Genomic DNA, 18200 nt, shown 5'->3' with positions numbered 1-18200 from the left:
AAACTGACACTAAAAAACGATGTTTTATTGCGTCAAGTTTACATCCTAGTGCGAATCGCAGTTTCGTACGGCCTTCGAAAAGCACCAATAAAATGGGCAGGATTGTTTGAAAACGGGGTCGACAGCACCCTCAATTGAACCCTGCACAATACGGAGTTTTTTGTAACTCGGTTGAAAGTTTCTAGGTTGTGTACAGAAACCTGTTTGCAGAATAAAGGATGCGTGGGTGAAAGTGACTGTGGTCCTCTCAAAAGACTTCGGTCCCTTACATCCCCCTCTAAGCTTCTCTCCCAAATAACACTTTACTCTCCGCTCGCTGTATTTCAACTCATCCAAACGGCAGGGACTTTAAGCCGACTAATATTAATTTTCAAGTTAAAATTTGAACTGATGACCACAAGGCAAGAGGCATGTAGATTCCATGCGTTATGCTTTATTCGTACACCGCGTTTCTTACAATGTACGCAGTCACTTTCTTGTTATCTACGTCTGAAACACTCCGCAAGCCGCCGCAAGAGCGTGTGACCGCGGGTTTCGGGACACATCCCGTAAAAAAGAACGTACTTAATGCAAAAAAAAATGCTAATTCAATCCCACGCAAATGAATTAATTCATGCAATACTTAAATTGATTTAAACACATGAAAATCCATGTACTAACAACTAATGTACACAAGCACACGAACCTACTAATGTACTACATGTCTGCGCACTGTATAATCTTTTCCTCGTTTGCAATTGGAGTTTTCACTAGGACTTCGACTTTTTACTATTGCGATTCCTGATTTCCCGAGGAAAGAACGCATATTTATATCTATCTGTACTGGAGTCTATCTCCATAATATTATTTTTCTGGTTTAACCTACCTAAATGGTGTGGGGTCATAATAATTCCCCTTGTTCCATAGCCAATATTTTAATATTAGTATTTTTAGTTAAATTCGCGTGTTCTCAGCCTTGCCGAAAGTGTAAATGTATTTTTTTTCTCTTCGAATCTCAAGCGACTCTCAGCATAAACCTGTCGGAGTGCAAGTTGTTGAAATCTGAAATAAATAGTGGTTTGTGTATTTTGCAAAGTGTTTCCTACCTTGTGCAAACACGACACAATTCCACGAAGTGACGCCTGAAAGTATTAAGTTCATTTAGAACTGTTGCTGGGGACAAAAAAGACAGCATTTGTGCAATCCTTCCGTCTCCCTCCGGACCCATCCCTCTTCCCAGCCCGAGGGCCCATCCGTCCGTCTTCTCCTTTCGCAACGAGGTTCCGCGACTGGCCGTGGTCCACTCTCGTCTCCCGCCACGTCTCCCACATCCGCGCTCCTTTCTCCCGCCGCGGTCTCCTCTTACGGCCCGCACTTATAAGCCCACACGCTCTGCGTCCATTCACACAAAGCGAACCGCCACCATCACCGTGGGCCACTCCATCCCAGAATTCAGAAACAGCCGCGCGCCCCCGTTCCGCTTTCCGAGGGAGGAACCTTTATCACGTACCCGCCGTTGCGTTAGCACACCCGCACTCGTCGTTCGCGTTCTCGTTGTCCCATCAGAGGTTGCCGCCGCGTTCCCCCGATCCTTCTACGTCGTCTTTGTGGAAGGACGACGACTGGAATAAGGGGTCCTGAGTCTCCGTGCTGCCCCTGCGGCTCGAGTTCTCCAGTCGGGAAGTCTTAAATATTAGCCACAATAATAAATTAACAAAGCGCATAATTAATACGCTTATTAATAATGTGTTTCGATGAATATTTTTCAGTCACCCCTCTGAGCTAAAGCAATGCATTTAATATTCAGTAACGAATGTGCGATTACCTTTGGAAATTATACTTAGCAGAATCGAAATCAGACTTTTGCTACCTTTTAGAATAATAGAGTTAATGAATTGGAGCTTGATTATATACGTTTGTGCGGTACATTCATCTCTTAATTACGGATTTGGATTTGTTAAAATTTTACCCTTAAAAAGTTTTACAAGTTTGTTTTCGTTGTTTTTTGTTATTCAGTGTACGCACTCTAGGTAGAGAAAAAAATATGAGGTCCATTAGTTTGCTCGTCAAAAATTCCTTTCATTTTTCCGTAAGGTATTCTCCATTATAGATATATCTGCCATGAATTCGATTAATAATTGTAACTCGATGTCAGTACTCTTCAAATTTATATTTTTCCAATGGGGTGTCTCTTCTCTTACATACCATGTAAATCATGCCTTATGGTTCACTAGATGGGCTCTTACAAGTGGTGTTGGGACCCTTAATTATGTGATTGGACAACCATTATGAGTTCATTGTTTTTCATAAATGGAGAAAGGAGTTGGAAGCAAGGTGAGTGAATCACCAATGTTGAAGTTCATAACGTTGGTGACTTGTCGCGATGGCGAATTTCATTTTCGTAAAATAACTCTTGTATCAGTGATGGAGAGTTATTCCTCTTATTTCATTGGTATGGGTTCAGTTCCTGAGAGTTTGTCGGGTGTTAATGGAATCCTTAGTTTCAGAAGTTAGCTAAATTGTCATGTATCTTTACGAACGTATGTGTTTCTTCACTCTCTTCTTGAGTCAGAGCAGGAAGATAGAACATGGGGAGAGCTTTTCACACTTCTCTTGTGAGTCTTTGGAGTGACCCGGAGTGGAGAAGAATGTAGGTCTAACCGTTTTCCTCCTCCCTCTTTCCCTCTCTCTCTCCCTCACTCACTCACTCATATTCCTTTTCACTTTCTCTCTCAAACCACTTCTCATCTCTCCTTCACCCTCTTTCCCCTTAGGTTCACTTCTTTTCCACGTAATCTCGTCGCTACTGCTGTTGCGGACTCTGGGGCATGCTCTCCCGTCCTCTTGGGCACGTGATTGTTCCATTTGAGTGCCGAAGGCGTTCGCTGTCGATGCATGTGCCTCCCCCAACCCAGACGTCAATTAGAGGAACGAGGGGAGGCGGGAGAAGGAGCTTTGTAACCTCTTGGTGTCTGACTACGCGACGCAGATTGCGTATCGTGGGATTGTTGAATTTTCGGCCTTTCGATTCTTGTTTACCCCCATTCGCGTTACCTCATTTTATGAATTCTCAGTTGAAGCGTCGCATTATTGCTCATCCTTAATTATGATACCAATATTTTCGTCATAATTTTCATTTTTCAACAGGTTATCCGTTTCTGTATTTTTAGTCAGACATGAATAACCGCAATGTGCCGACAAAAGTGTTACGTTTTCCTAAGGTAACCGTTTTGATACGAACACTCGTGTAAAATTCAGAAAAAAATAATTGTTAAAAGGACAAACTTGCTCACCTTATAATGAATCAGGAGAAGTTTTACTTCGTTAAACCTTGTCTAAAAATTGATTGGTGGAAACCAAAATTCAGTATACCTTTAACTATTATGTTTGAATCACGGTTGTAGGCTCTTTCTGGAAATAAAGAAAACTAGCTTCTTTTTAGGTATTAACGATTCCCATTATTTTATCCATAGAAAGTGTACAACCAAGGGAAGATGAAAATAAGCGAGTTCCCTTAGTGAATCGGAAAAGATGACTTTTGTGAAATAAGGATGTGCTCAATTTGATACTCGAAACCGTGTTGGTTTATTGCGGCCAAATTTGGTGCAAAATTTTTTAATGAAAAATATGTTTTAAAATACCGATGATGGGGTCAGTTCTTAGGTCATGGGCACATTAGATGGCGAAATCATGGGTCTCGGGCTAGGGTCTCGTTTGTAAAACTCACGAGACGTGTGAGACATATGAAATTATCTCAAATCGTTGGGAAGCTCAAACCGTTCAAGCCCCAATTATTATCAATTTAATTCCTAGAGAAACTTCCATCAAAACGTTATCCACCCTTCACGTATTGGTTGTGGAATATATGTTGGCACCCACGAATATTTTTAATTAGAAATAATAATTTAAATGTAATCTTAGAAGAATTTTTTTTGAAAGGAGATTGAGAAACCTTTACGAATAATCAAAAGAAAGCTGTTGGAGATTAAGTAGGTTTTTTTAAGCGAATCGCGCAGAAATTTTCACAAATGACTCCAGTGGAACCTCGAAAGGTACGATGAATATACGGGAAGCAAGACCATATTTATTCAAGGTTTATTATCATTAGAATTCCGAGATTATCGTTACTTCATTTCTTGAAACCTTCGACAGTGATTTATTTACGGAGATATTCAAGTAACCTGAACATTGATGCCAGGGAATGTTCCATTACAGATGATTTCAAGTAACTCAGCTATATTGTAAATATTCCGCGGAAAAAACGCGGGGAACGGTTGAATTTAATAATACGCCATAGAAAGTAATGGAAAGTGTTGTGTCTTATGTTTTCCAAGTAAGCAGTTTGTATTACAAATCCCTTGAGACATCTTTCTGATGCCACAACTGAAAGGTGGTTAAAACTTATGGCAGTATTCGGTACTAGGTACGTGTTTGTCAATATCTAAACTATATTTAGGGCAACTTATTATGTATGCCTGCGTATGGACATTACGTGGGAAGGATATTTTTAGGCATTGCCTAGATATTTCGGGAAAGGTAATTTCTTTCATCAATGAATGAAAAAAATATCGGGTTTTACCCGGCACATTTCAGATGAGATCATCGGCTTTGCTAAAGATAGATGGGTGAATGGGGTAGTGATAGCGGAGATGGAAATGAACGGCGAAGAACTGTAGACTTTACTTGCTGTTCACCCAACAAAATTTCAACGAAAGACGTAAAGACCAGCAATAATCTCTCCTTTTGACGTCTCATCCTTTGAAATAAAAGGTACTGGTAGGTAATAGCACTTAGCAATTTTCTACGAAATACTCGGTTTGTAAGCATGATATATCTGAGAACAATTCTAATCGATAGCCGCAAAACTAAGTTGCCGAAAATACAATTTCGAGAATGTATGAATAAAATGTACTTACGGATGCATTCATCGATGATGAATTACTTTAATAGAAATGTAGAAAACTACAGATAAGCAAGGTGGACGCCAAACTTCACACCACAAGATTTTGGAAACTCCGAGGGAGAAAAACGGGAGAAATACGGAAGGAAATGAGTGTGCTATTCATAAAATTTGACAGAATAGGGAAGAATCCGTTTTGAAATAATTTCCTATCTTCGAGGGAAAAGGGTATAAAAGCCTCAAACATGGAGGAGACGAACCTGTAAAGTGAATTTCCCAATGGAAGACCACATAGACACACTATGGGGGAGCTGTTCAAGATATCTAGAAATGGGGACGAGCGTACTCAACCTCCGCGTCAGTCTAATCCGATTGCACCACTGTGCGCCGTTAAGTGCCGCCAGTCTATTTGATTTACGTAATAACAAAGGACTGGAGTCTCAGCGATCGAAGTAAATCTGAGCCTAGCCGCTGACATCGGTCTGTGGTCGTTGCACCCGACAGCTAATCCCGGGTTCGAACCCCTTCTCAGGTAGGGATGGTATGCTGTCATGCAATGTGGGTTTGCGGTTTGATATGTACACTGCCACCGAAACAAGCTCAAAGTCCAATTACTAGTGCTAAACACGGCTTCTTGTTGTTTCTTTATACATTCATCTCTACTGGAGCTATGCTGCTGTTGAGCAATGTGCATGATTTTTTGCATTCTTAAATAAATTACAAAAAAATGTTAATCAAATACAGCATGTGCGTAATTCGAATTTGGTGGTGAGGTTACTATGATGGTAAAATTATTTTGTCGAATGATGTTGAAAAGTTGTGCTATTTGATGTACCTTATATAATTTACATGCTCAGTGAAGTAAATGTTAAAGAAAACAGTTTTTGTATAGAGTATGCATTTTTTAATGAGACGTGTTTCACATCTTTATTATCAAACTGTAACTTTCGTTTTACAGTTGAAAGGGTAAAAAAATGCAACTAAATGTACCTGAATACCTCACGCAATCAATTAAATGACACGTGAAGAAATGTGATTTGGGTGAAAGAACGCTAGCAACTAATTTAATTGCTTGTGGCGAAAGAAAACTTCCAAAAAGTCGAGCTTGAAGTCGTGAAACACATTAAGTTCAATTTTAAATTTGGTGATATACTTGGATCAAATACTCCCTCGTAGTCGAAAGTCATCGTGAGGCGCTAATTAGAGTGGTTACTGGCAATGTGGAGCTCTTTCAATAGTGCTCGGCTAATATTTCTTCCCTCCCATTTGCCTAAGTAATGTTCTCTTGAAAAAGTATTGATGAATCGACATCTTTTAATAGGGTTTTCAATCGAGAAGTTACTTCCGCGAGGTTTGTGAAATAAATATAGTCGCATGATATCCACATACCGTTGGTATTTTGACAGATGATTCCTCTTGAACCCAGCAAAAACGTATATCATTCATTCGTGTGGGTCACTTACTTTAATTTACATGAGTTGGGATTCCTACAAAAGTGTGCAAGGATAGTAAATGGAGTACACATCTCTTAAATTAGCTCTAGCTTAACAGACATCCTCTCAATTCCACAACTTCCAGACGATTGTTCGCATTCTAAAGCGACAACTTACTTCGAAATGCGCATCGTCATGCAAGGCAGGTATGTAGGCATAAAAATTCCTCTCCCATATTTTTTATTTTATCATAATTGTCGTTTTTGCGAGTGTTACCTCAGATCTCAGCAAAGGAATGTCACCTTGTGCCACAATAATAACGGATTTGCATAGCCTTTAAGTGTAAAGAACACTTTCACAGTTGTTTTTCGTAAGTTAAAAATTTAATCATTTCAACATTTTAAGATAAATAGGGGTATCTATATTTTTTCTTAGACGAAAATCGAGGTGTATATTTATTTATCATTTGCATCAAATATTCACACTTATTACCCAATAAGCGAAGGGCAAGAATTTTCGGCATGTCGACCAACAAATTTCTCCGAGATATGCTCTGATAAATTGCCGTTCTCGTTGCTGGGAAAAGGTTGGCGTTCATGCTCGCTCGTATTTATTGGTGCACTTGTGGGTCTGTCGGTGAATTTGATGCGGAGAAAGGCTATACCAAAGGGATTCAACTCGAGATAAGACTACAACAGTTGGAGGGAAACGAATAGAATCACTATGTATGCAGACGTAGATAGGTCACGCGAAAAATATGAATGCTGCTAAGGATAGGAATGAAAAAAAGAAGGGCGCTGTGCAGTGTTTCTAAGAAAAGAGTCATAAGGCAAGCTCATGACACTAGTTCCCACCGGTTTTACACGTAGGTGGGCAAGAACTAGTTGACTATAGCTCAATCTTTTAAAATAATAGCACTGAAAGTCTCCTTTTAAATGATCAGTATTATTAGAGAATGGTAATTTTTTTAAGCTGTACTAATAGGTATCGGATTCTAGAAACTCTCGGGATAACTTAGTATATTTTGCCAGAACGCATTGTTAAGAAGTATGCTAGATAGGTAACTAAGAAAGTAGAATTATGAAAAGCCATGTAGGGTGTCAGCATTATCTATCAAACACGTTTTGCGATCAATAATCATTGAATTCCTTTTTTTTTTATATTTAAGGGAAATGATTTGATTAGTAATCCATGGGATTATGCTGCTATTGACGTTTTAACTAGGTCCGTTCAAGTGCTGACGTCTCCTAATTTTTCTGACAAACTATTTGCAGCGAAAGAAAAATTGAAACCTCTGTGACCTCTCAAAATGATTTCCCTGTAGGTGTTTCACCACGTCGACACCCAGATTTATTTGCTGCAGAGAGCGCTTTTGTAGAGGTTTCCTTTAGCTCACCGAACAATTGCCGGTGCAAGAGCGATCCGAATGGTTCGGTCTTCTTTGAATTATCGCACCCACTAACGCACATTTTAGAAACATCGCCCGACTCGCTCAATCGGCAATGAATTTCGATGAATTTTAAAACACAAAAGTGGAGAAAAGAGACGATTACAAACTGTTCTCGTACGTATACTAAACTTAAACACGTGTGGTATTGAAAATCCTTCTAGATCTAGCGTCAGTTAGACGAGCCCTTTTAACACTATACGCTGCAGCCATTTATGTCCTGTATTTAGCTCGTATAAAGGTTAACCGAGTATTTTAAATCAAATAAAATCTTTGTATCTACTTCCAGTCCCGTGAAAAAAACTATATGATCTTAGAACTCGAATGAATCTCGTATTAAAAATGATTCCAACATTTTTCCTGAATATTGGAGCGATAAAAACTTCGCAATCTCGAATGATCATAGGGAAGAAATTGTTGAGAAAATAAATGTTAGTTAAGATTAACTTCCATTCTTTAATTTTTCTATGATAATTATATGACCCATCCAGTTGGTGATAAAATATAATCCACGAAAATGAAACAAGATGAATGGAAGTGACGGAAAGGAGAAATTTCGCGTCAGAAAAAAAGTAGGTTGTGTCCATCTCCTTCGCTTAACTAAATTTCTCCCCAATTTTGCTACTTCAAAGTTTTCAAATGACGGTGACGGACGGATTCTCTTTCCAACCTTGCGAAAACTACCACCAAACGGGACACCTCTCCAGCCTCCGGACGAACCAAGACCCCGCTGCCCGCTTCTCTTCCATCTTTCAAACTGAAGACCCAGAAAACTTAATCGTCGCCTTCGGTGGGCGTGTATTTTTAAGAGGACATCTGGGAAAGGCGTTTGATTCATCAGCTTCACGCCACTCGGGCGTAGTGGTGATGGGAAACAAATGGCGAACGCGCTTCGTCGCATCTCTGCGTTGCGGGTGGTCGGCTCCGAGCGGTCAACGCAATGTGCCCGCAGGAAGTCTTCCTGTTCGCGCCGATAGCTGGCGTTGCCGTCGCCATTTCCCTCGGGAAATCACGGTGCTGTAACCATCATCCAGAGCTCCCCCTCGGTAGTTTCTTTTTCATTTTCTAAACGAGCACAGTACCGGAAGGTTCTCAGAAAATCTTTTGAACTCCCTTGAACTTGAGGCACCTCGAAGTTGGATGATTCCTTAGCTCAGGCCAGTAGTGTCGTGAAGCAGCCGTCGAGGGGGGGAGGATTGAACACCATGTTCTGTGAGGCTTTTAGAAGTGGTGGTGCTTGATGAAATGCTAGCGCCGCGCGTCCGCGTAGAACGTGGTTTGACTATAAGGCGCCGATGGCATTTCATGTGAGACATTTTGTGCATGATTGGATAAAAATTATAACTTATTAAGGATGTACCTACGACATAAATATACTGGCACAAGTACTTTTTTTCGTGTTTTCGTGTGTCATGGTAACATCATGCATCTTAAACTGCGTTACGAATGCATAATAACAATTTTTAAGTGAAAAAATGTATGTGAAATATGGTACACGTCTATTGCATGCGCGTTGCATCGCACGTGTTTACATACCCGTACCTTAATTTAGCCCTGTCCAGTATTGGATGTGAAATGCAGCGATATATATAACGATATATGTTCCTTTCTCACATTCAAATTACGCATAGTATGAGCATAATTAACGGTCTTGTTCTCATAGGTACAGGATACAGAGTCACTCCGATCCTCGACCCGTAGGACTGGTTGGTCACTGACCGCTAGGTTATTGTGATTATTATCCGCTCATTTGAAGAGAATATAGAGTCATACCCCTGTGTGTTTGATTAATGAGTGGCATGTAAGTAGTTCCACCAAATTGCGCAGTAGCAATCTCCACCTTGTCAGTCGTGTTAGCTGGTAAGGGTCAATGCGCCAGCTTACTGTTTAAAAGGTCACGGGTTCGAGTCCGCCTCGGGCATGGGTGTGGTACAGTCGTGACTACTTGGACCCTGTGATAGCGTATAAAAATGAAAAAAAATATTTCAAGAACTCCAAAATTATATCATATGATGTGTGAGCCTGGGCATATCAATTCACAGGCATAATGAATGAACAGGATAATGAATAATAAATGCTCGTCGCGTTCCATTACTACTCATAATATCATCGTAAGATGGATGGCTTCCACTACCTTAAACATGTTATTACTTTTTTTTCAGTTGAATATTCGCCTCCTTGGGATATTATCTCCTGCTCATCTGCCGCGAGAATTTTGCAAGTGGATCTATGTTTACAGTACTTATCCAGTTTTGTCTAAATTGTATGCTATTAATGACGTAGAACCGATTGTAATCGTATTTTTCTTTATAAGTTTCCCAGTCGGAGTTTAACCAATCGACTGATAGAATAATTAAAAGACCTTCCTGATGATAAATTAATTCATTTGGACCGTGAAAACCAACTACACACATACATTATAACATATAATTTAATGTCGTTCCTTTCACACTTTTTTTAGTCTGGACGCCAATTATTTCGAAATGATGGGTAACAATTTTCCTCATTGCGCAGTATTGATTGGAATTAATGTTAAAATGATCGATTTATTGATTATTGCCTTTCATACATTAATTTTACCATTTATCAAAGTTAAAGCATTCTAAACTATTTTTCTTCCTTCTCTAACAGGCTACGTCTTCGGTTTGTCCTCGGATGGATGCTTAGTTTTCATTTCCCTCCTTTCTTAGTAACCTGCCTTGTTTTTTGTCGGGGTTTTGTCTATATCTGGATATTTTAACCAGCCTGTCGCTCGTTACATCCATTGTTTCTTGTGTCATATTGTTCACCATTTTGTATTGTTTACTTTACATAACATTCTGATTTTTTTTTACTCTTTTCCCTGTCCTATAGCGTCTTCCCTGAGATTCGATGGAGTATTTTTATTGCTGTGGCCACTACGTGTTAGTCGGATTATTGTTAATGCACTTGATCTTATTTTTGCTGTGTACGTCGTGATGTGTCTAATTGTCTAATCTACACTCTGGGGTTTATTTCTACAGATGACATCATTACGACAGCCTGCAACTTTGGTCGCTTTCGCTACCTGTTGTCGATAATTCTTCTTTGGCATTCCCAATAGCTCACTGTGTCTATTCCTAGATTCAAACGTCATTACTTACTGTATTATTTAACCGTTCAGTTCCGGATTGCACCTGGGGGATTCTTTTGCTGTGATCATACATTTTGTATGTTCGGCCGAGTTGATCTGTTCTAAGGCCACCCAATTTTTTTCCTGTGGATTCGGAGTAGAAGCGGGTAATTGGTTCGGCTTTAATAACACGAGAATTCTCTATTGATGCACGACGTAGATGACTTAATCGTACTATGCACGGGTTTCTGTAGCTGCTATTTCAACACTTAAAATGACGTCGTTTTGTGTACAAGAATAGCGGGTAATCATTTGCGTTCTCCACTTCAACGGTTTAACACTCATCGAAATTAAATTACGTGAGACATACGGTGATGGTGTTATTGATGTGATTAATTTGCGTTCTTGGGTGCGAAAGTTCAAAGAAGGGAGAAGGCCGTGTGACAACAATCCCAAGAAGACTCGACTATGGACTAGCCGGTTTCCCCAATGGAAAAAAAGGTAGTCCTTCTGGAGCTTTTTTGACCGTCATGGAATCATGGCGTCAAAATTATGAAAAATACACGTATGCTTGCCTTTAGAGAGACAATTATGATATAACAGAAGTGTCAGCATTACTAGACTAGGAAACTAGGAGATCTTATGACCTGAAGGATTTTAGTATTATATTGTTTCCCCGTTAGGTTGAAGGCATTTAGTAATCGTCGTAAATCCTCATCATTTTTCTACTTATATCACGGAATCTTCAGAATAAAAGAGAATTATTATTTTATTTTATCTCCCATTAAATCTTAATTTAAAATGATCTCCTGATTTTCGAATGCAAAAGTGAAAAAGATTACGCCCGCGTAAAAGGACTTTGATCGCTTAAACAGACGTATTTTAACGGCCAAGCTGTACATTTTTTATACAGTTTGGTGAATAATTTTCATGAGACCTCTGAACCTTCCCTTCCCGTTAAGTGTCAGCTTCAGTGAATTTCAAAAAACCCTAACAAAAGCATCAGGCTATCGCTATGGTGTATGCTGAATTCATCATCTATCCAGGTTTGAACTGTTCCGAATCTTGGGATTTGTTACGTATTGATGGTTTCCTTCTTGAATGGAGTTACGTTCTTGTCCACCGGAATGGTGTTATTTGTTAAATGGCAGCGGACGTCGACCTAAATCCCGGTATCTCTCCTATGATGCCTTTCCCTGCGGTACTAAAACCCGAGAGCTGGATTCCATTTATTTTTCTTACTACCAACCGTATCTGATTAAAAATTTGCCGACCAATTGCACCGAGTCTCGTGTAAAATTTAATAGGGCCATATTTTTAGGCTTTGCATAAGGTTCAGTCCGTATTCATTATCGCGGAGGTGATCGGCGTACCGTATCTATACGTGTGGTTCCACTGATGTAAGGGAACTCGTTTGTCAACCGTCGGACTGAGGTTTAGAACGAACTGCACCGGGGCACCGTCAAAGTAAAAATAAATAAATAAGTATGAGTCGAGAGCAAAAGATGAATAATACGTTCGATGATATTATGCGATCTGTATCTCGATGGTGAAGTGGACTAACAAGGTAAGGAACGCTTGCAGAGAAAGCGTTCGCGCGCAAGCTGCAGAAATTAATGAGACCGTAGCGCCCAGGGGAATTCATCGCCGCCTTGCAGTCCACCCTAACGGATTCTCCCCCTCTTCCCCACATGACGTAGCACCGGACGAGTACGCTCGTATCGTTCACGCGAAGAGTAGTGACCGCACACTGGCCGTTTACGAAAATCGGAGGAAAAGAAGGGAATTCCCCCACGTCCGTAAGGCGGTTGCTGTTACCTCTTCTCCTTCTCGTGATGCTGAATTGACGTCGTTGACGTCGCCACAATCGGATTCCCGCATCTCCCTTGATCCCTGTTGTGCCGCGCCAGCGTTTAAAAATCACGTAAAAATTAACATACTCCAAGTGGTTCCCTTTCGGGGTAAACAGACCTTAAAAGGGTTTGATTTGAAAAGTTATTTAATGAAACTAGCTCCCCATATTTTATTCCTACCGCATTGTCCCATTCTGGCGTATATTTTTCGCCTATGTGACATTCGCCAATTGCATCATGCATACCATTCTGTTGCCGAGACTTCAAATGCAATTTTTCTTGAGTCCCTTTCGACAACATTCACCTCATGACGCTCTTTTGCCTACCCCTTCATCTCGAACCATTCGCATCTCTCTCATGTAGTAATCTACTCGAAGATTCGACTCTCATCCATCATCTCAGCATGACTAAACTAGCGTGCCATATTTCTTTCGTGCTGATGTATATTAAGTATGCATGCAATCTACCTACTTCCATGACATACTCCCCTATTTTCACCACACACACCCTCACATACCTCATAACCACCGCACTTATTCTTCACATTTTCTTATTCTTTATGCCGAAGTTTTTCTTAGACATATTAATTCAGATAAGAGAGCACTACACGAGATTTTTTGTCCTTTTAAGGAGTAGGAGTCCACAGGGTCTGCTCGTTCTCTCAATTGCCGACGATTGCCAGTCATTTCGAGATGGTCAATCGTCCTCGGCATTTTTTTGTCAAATGGTCATGAATTGATATCAATTCGAGTTAATATTGCGACAAGGTAAAATATTAGTTTATCTCCTTTAAATTTTTTTAATTCTCTTGTTTTTTGGCATCCTTATATTTGATACCTCTAAATGCACGTTCCAACTTTTCTAGCTCTTAGTAGCTCGTAAACCTTGTGGTTTCCCTCAATTATTTGATCTGCATTTAAGACCTTGATCCATCGATAGCTGTTTTCAATCTACACTGGTGGAAAGAGAGTTAATTTATAAGAACGTTTAAGGTTTATATCATAAACGTGGCTGATTTATCCTAAGAATACTTGCGTGTTTAGGTGACTGAGCGGTAGTCGAGGTAACTCTACAGAGTCTGATTAGGAGCTCAGGTTTATTAGCAAAGGTAAAGGGTTTCATTCACCATTGACGGTCATTGATAATCTTCCAAAGAAGTCGAACCGTGCTGAGGCTGAAAAATAAATATCGGTTTCGTTTTATAATATCGAAGTAGTAGTAGTTTTGAGGGGAGGCGACCGACAGCTGAGGTCATTTGCTCCATAGGGGATGGATAGGAAAGGATGAAGGGTGGAGAGAAACCCGGCGTCGGCATTAGCCTACTCTTTACGAAAGGCGCCAAGGGGTCCGCAGTTTAACGTCCCATCCGACGGACGGCGTACTCACTCAAAGTGCCTTCCACAAAGCACCTCAAGGAGGGATCGAGATACCTCTGAAAAATATTCAACACCGCCGGGATTTGAACCCGGGCCCTCTGGGTGGGAAGCCAGTGCGCTAGATAATATCGAAGTTCATGTACTTAATATGTAATCAATCAATGGCAATGGAGTTGTTGATGGCACAAACATAATTGTCATGGGTTAACACATAGTTACTTTGAGTGCTTTCTAAAATATACTCCATATCTTACGGAGGGGCACCAAAACGTAAAAACTTGCGCTAATCCTCAAATCAAAGAAGACCATTCCTTCCTTATTACTATCATATATAATTTCAGACCCGTAAAATATTTACAGAAAAATTACCCTCTCTAGAACCGGAAGTGTTTTTTTTATGTTTTCGAGGGCTTTATCTCATTGCCTATTGTATATACAAACTTATTTGCCAGTATTTGTACATATTTTCGTTTCCACATGGAAAATTTCCTTCCTCCCACCTGATTCTTTCCCTCCTCGTCAGTTCCCTGGAAAGTGACCTTGACGTTGATCAAGGCCGGAGAAAGATTTCCGTTGGCGGATCTAGTCAGCTGGTCGGAATGAAGTTATCACGTTATTACGGTGTTTTATTCGTTTAGCCATCGGAGTATGAACTAGAAATTACTCAAGAGATGGCGTTAGAGTCATGTTTCCTTCCAAACCTCCATATAACGAGTATTTATTTTCAAGCTTGGTGAGTAAAATCGACCGTATCGAGTGAATCGAGGATTATCGATCAGGTCTATATTAAAAATGCGGCCAGTATCGTCATATTGAATATATAGTTCACTAGATAAATAATATGGCCCTTATCGAAATATTCATTCATTTGGTAATTTCGACCAAAATTATCGATTCTTACGAGGAATAGTGTGATCATAATGTCGATATATCGTAAATTTTCAAAAAATAATATCCGCCTTCATTTTTTTTCTATATTTTAGACAATCGAATGGCAATATGGAAAAGCATTTGTTTTCGAGAGGGATATTTCCCTCAAATGCTTTTATCGGTATTTATTTAGGATTCCATTCCTCACTGTAATTGCAATCAGCTCGAAAAATATTCTAGTCCCTCCAGTAATTCTATTCCCGCGACCATAGAACGCAAAACGTTTATTCCCTCGTTCTCCAAGATTGATATCTCGATGCCACCGCGCGCATTCCGTTAGTTGCGCGGGAGCTGTTTACGCTTGACGGAAAGAGCGCCAAAACTATCATTCTCATCCGTTCAAACACAAGCTCTGATAAATTCCTTGCAAGTCCTGAAAATCCTAAGTTCATCATCTGAGCAATTCCTCCAAAAGTTTTTTCAACACGACCAGGGCTTGCAAAAGTGTTCCTTCGAACACTTTTGGAATGATGCGCCAAAAATTAATTTTGATGGGCTAATTTATTTGCGAAAAATAGCTACGTAACACAGGGAAATGACGTAGGGAAACCTTTTTGGCATAGGTTTTCTGGTTAAATTTTGACTACTGGTATATTTGTTTCTTTTAGCGTGAGAAGTGTATTAATTGCGAAACTATGGATCGTTTACGGGGTTCTTATCGTTGAATTTTAATTTAATACAAGTTATAGTGGGTAAGAATTAAGGCAAAAACCAGAGGCTACATTACTACCAGGAGTGATCATGATTCCTTCCACAGCTATACGTTATTATTGATATTTAAGAACCGGTGTTGTATCCAATTGGAAAATGGAGGCTCGCGTTGCATTCCATAGTTTGAGACTTTCTAGAACTTAAATCGAGACCTGCGCTTCGTTTGATGGGAGCGACGACTTCGAATGATTGCGTTGTGATGAATTGTGTCTCATTTTCCCCTCCGATCAGACAATCGGAGCGAGCGGTAGGGAAAGTGGAGGCTGAGAGGTTTCGTCTCGTTTTGGACGTGAGCTGAATCGGATGCCGCCGCGTCGTTTGGTCTGGACGGGCTTCCACACCCATCTCGCCAAATGTATTTGGCTAAATACATACCGCCAGTAGACGGAAAGTGAAGGCAATTTTCTTGATTCACTTTCCCCTGAGTCCACGTGCAATCCCGGCCTAAGCGTACTGCAAATACTCCGTTGCCTAGGAGAAACACTACTAGCTATACCTCGGGAGTGCGATGTTTGCACTTTAGACACCAAGTCTAAGGAGTCGTGGTTTAGGATTTAAGAAAGGGGCATATTTATTCTCCACGAGACTGGTGTCAGATGAGTTTTTAATGACTTTACACCCTATGAACTGGCGATGATATGATATAATTGTGTGTTCATATTTTATTCGTCAATTTTTAAATTTGTTACAGTTTAACAAAATGCAAATTTGTTTTGGTTTATTTACTTCGTGTATCAGTTTTGCATGAATGTGTACTTGATCGGTTTCTTGTGTCCATAATTCAGCGTAATTGGCTGAGTAAGTTCGTAATAATAAGTGGCTCCATTTTTCCGTATTTTTCGCAATTTTTTTATGTACTAACCTGCAGTTAATCACGTAAATGTTTTAATACTTTAATCACGTTATTCATTGTGCGTGTCATAGCTTCGAGAGGTCAAACTTGTCTTTAGTTTTGTCGAGAAATTATTCACTTAATTTTGCTTCCTTCTGCCGTGGGAGAAGTTGCTAAGTAGGCAGATGAATCAAATCAGTGTTATTCGTCATTATTTGTTTGAGGTATTTTACCTGCACAGGGACCTTTACAATATGTACGGGTTCTTAGTCATAAATGTGAACATATGCTTGTTTCAAACTGGGGTTGTACTCAGTTGCTTAGAATTTTTGGGAAACCAAGAATCTTCCACATTTGATGCATTCATTTTTTGAATTTTATGTTACGGCCTTTCCCTGACATTAACATTAAAGAGGAAAAAAATCCAAAATGGACATGTTTCGGGATTAATACTTTGCTACACAGCTCAATTACCGTCTAGAGAGCGAAGTTGGGTCAAGATTATTGTATCCTTTGCAAAAAGGGGCAATTGTACGAGTTTGAATTTCTTCGCATTTCAATATCGTACTTTAATTTGTATACCTGCTATTATCATTTTATTTGCCGCATAATAATCGCGTGTATCCGAAATTACATTAGTGTGTAAGAGTGTCATCGATTGAGTTTTTTGGATTACTCTGCTTTGAAACAGATCTTGAATAACTCCGACCACCAGGATGAAAACGAAAACGACGAGAGAGAAAACCTTGAGATATTCTTGTTTTGCCTCCCAACAGAATACTGTGAAACTTTTGTGTTTCACAGGATTACTTGGAATGAGGCTATTGTCAAAGTTTCGAGTTTCCCTCATTGGCGAAGGTTCTGAACCTCGCCTTTGACTGCCCGTGGTCTAGTGCGTGGGAAAGTGGGCTGAAGGTCAATAACTCAAAAGGTGTGGCAATCTGGAGCGGGTGGAAGGTTGGAGCGATTTTCTGACCTCCGTTATTTCAGCAGCAACGATTTAAGAAGAATGGTTCAGTCGTTTCGGTTAAGGAGGGGCGGGGAGGCGACGGAGGGGGGTGGGTTGGGGGGAGGGAGGCGGGGGGGGGGGTGATAGGAGGACAATGGAGCGCCTTAAAGGAAACAGATGACTACAAGAAAAATGACTAGGAGCTCCTTTCCATTCCTTTTCCCCCGTCATATTATTTAATCGCGCGCATGATTTGGCTGAGGAAATAAATGATGGATTCTCTGGGGATGGGAAAACTTCGTGCTCTAACTTCTCTCGTGTCGATATGTAGTTTTCGTATAAGTTTTGGACCAGGTATTAAACTAACATAAGTACTGGTGTAAAACACGGTGGCTTGTTTTATAGATGGCGGTAGAGATTATTGCCTCGTGCAAAGCTAAACGGCGTGGGAAATTCGAATTCGGTACGGTCCCTTGGCCGCCCGTGGTTCCACCGGAGGATCTTGTAAAAAGTCACGCAGATTGTGTAAGGATGAGGGTGTCCAGATTCATCCGGATTTGAACCCAGTGCCCTCGGGTCCAACGCTCTAACTACTAGGCTACTAAATACTGGGGTAGGTGTATCGCAACAAAAATATGTGTGCTTATCTAATGTATCTGTACACAGTCCTTCGGAGTAAGATTATCAGGAAAGATAAAG

General features: G+C 40.3%; 1 protein-coding gene across 1 annotated transcript in view; it reads left to right on the top strand.

Moving 5' to 3' along the window:
- LOC139686779 (uncharacterized) overlaps positions 1–18200 on the top strand; it is a 472645-nt gene that overhangs the window by 94110 nt on the left and 360335 nt on the right. The gene's annotated exons all lie outside the window — the stretch shown is intronic.

The sequence above is a fragment of the Hetaerina americana genome, unplaced genomic scaffold, assembly GCF_022747635.1.
Source record: "Hetaerina americana unplaced genomic scaffold, ioHetAmer1.1.p SCAF_15, whole genome shotgun sequence".
Classification (NCBI taxonomy): domain Eukaryota; kingdom Metazoa; phylum Arthropoda; class Insecta; order Odonata; family Calopterygidae; genus Hetaerina; species Hetaerina americana.
Note: the sequence above shows the minus strand (reverse complement) of the source record. Positions and strands in the feature narration are given on the sequence as shown.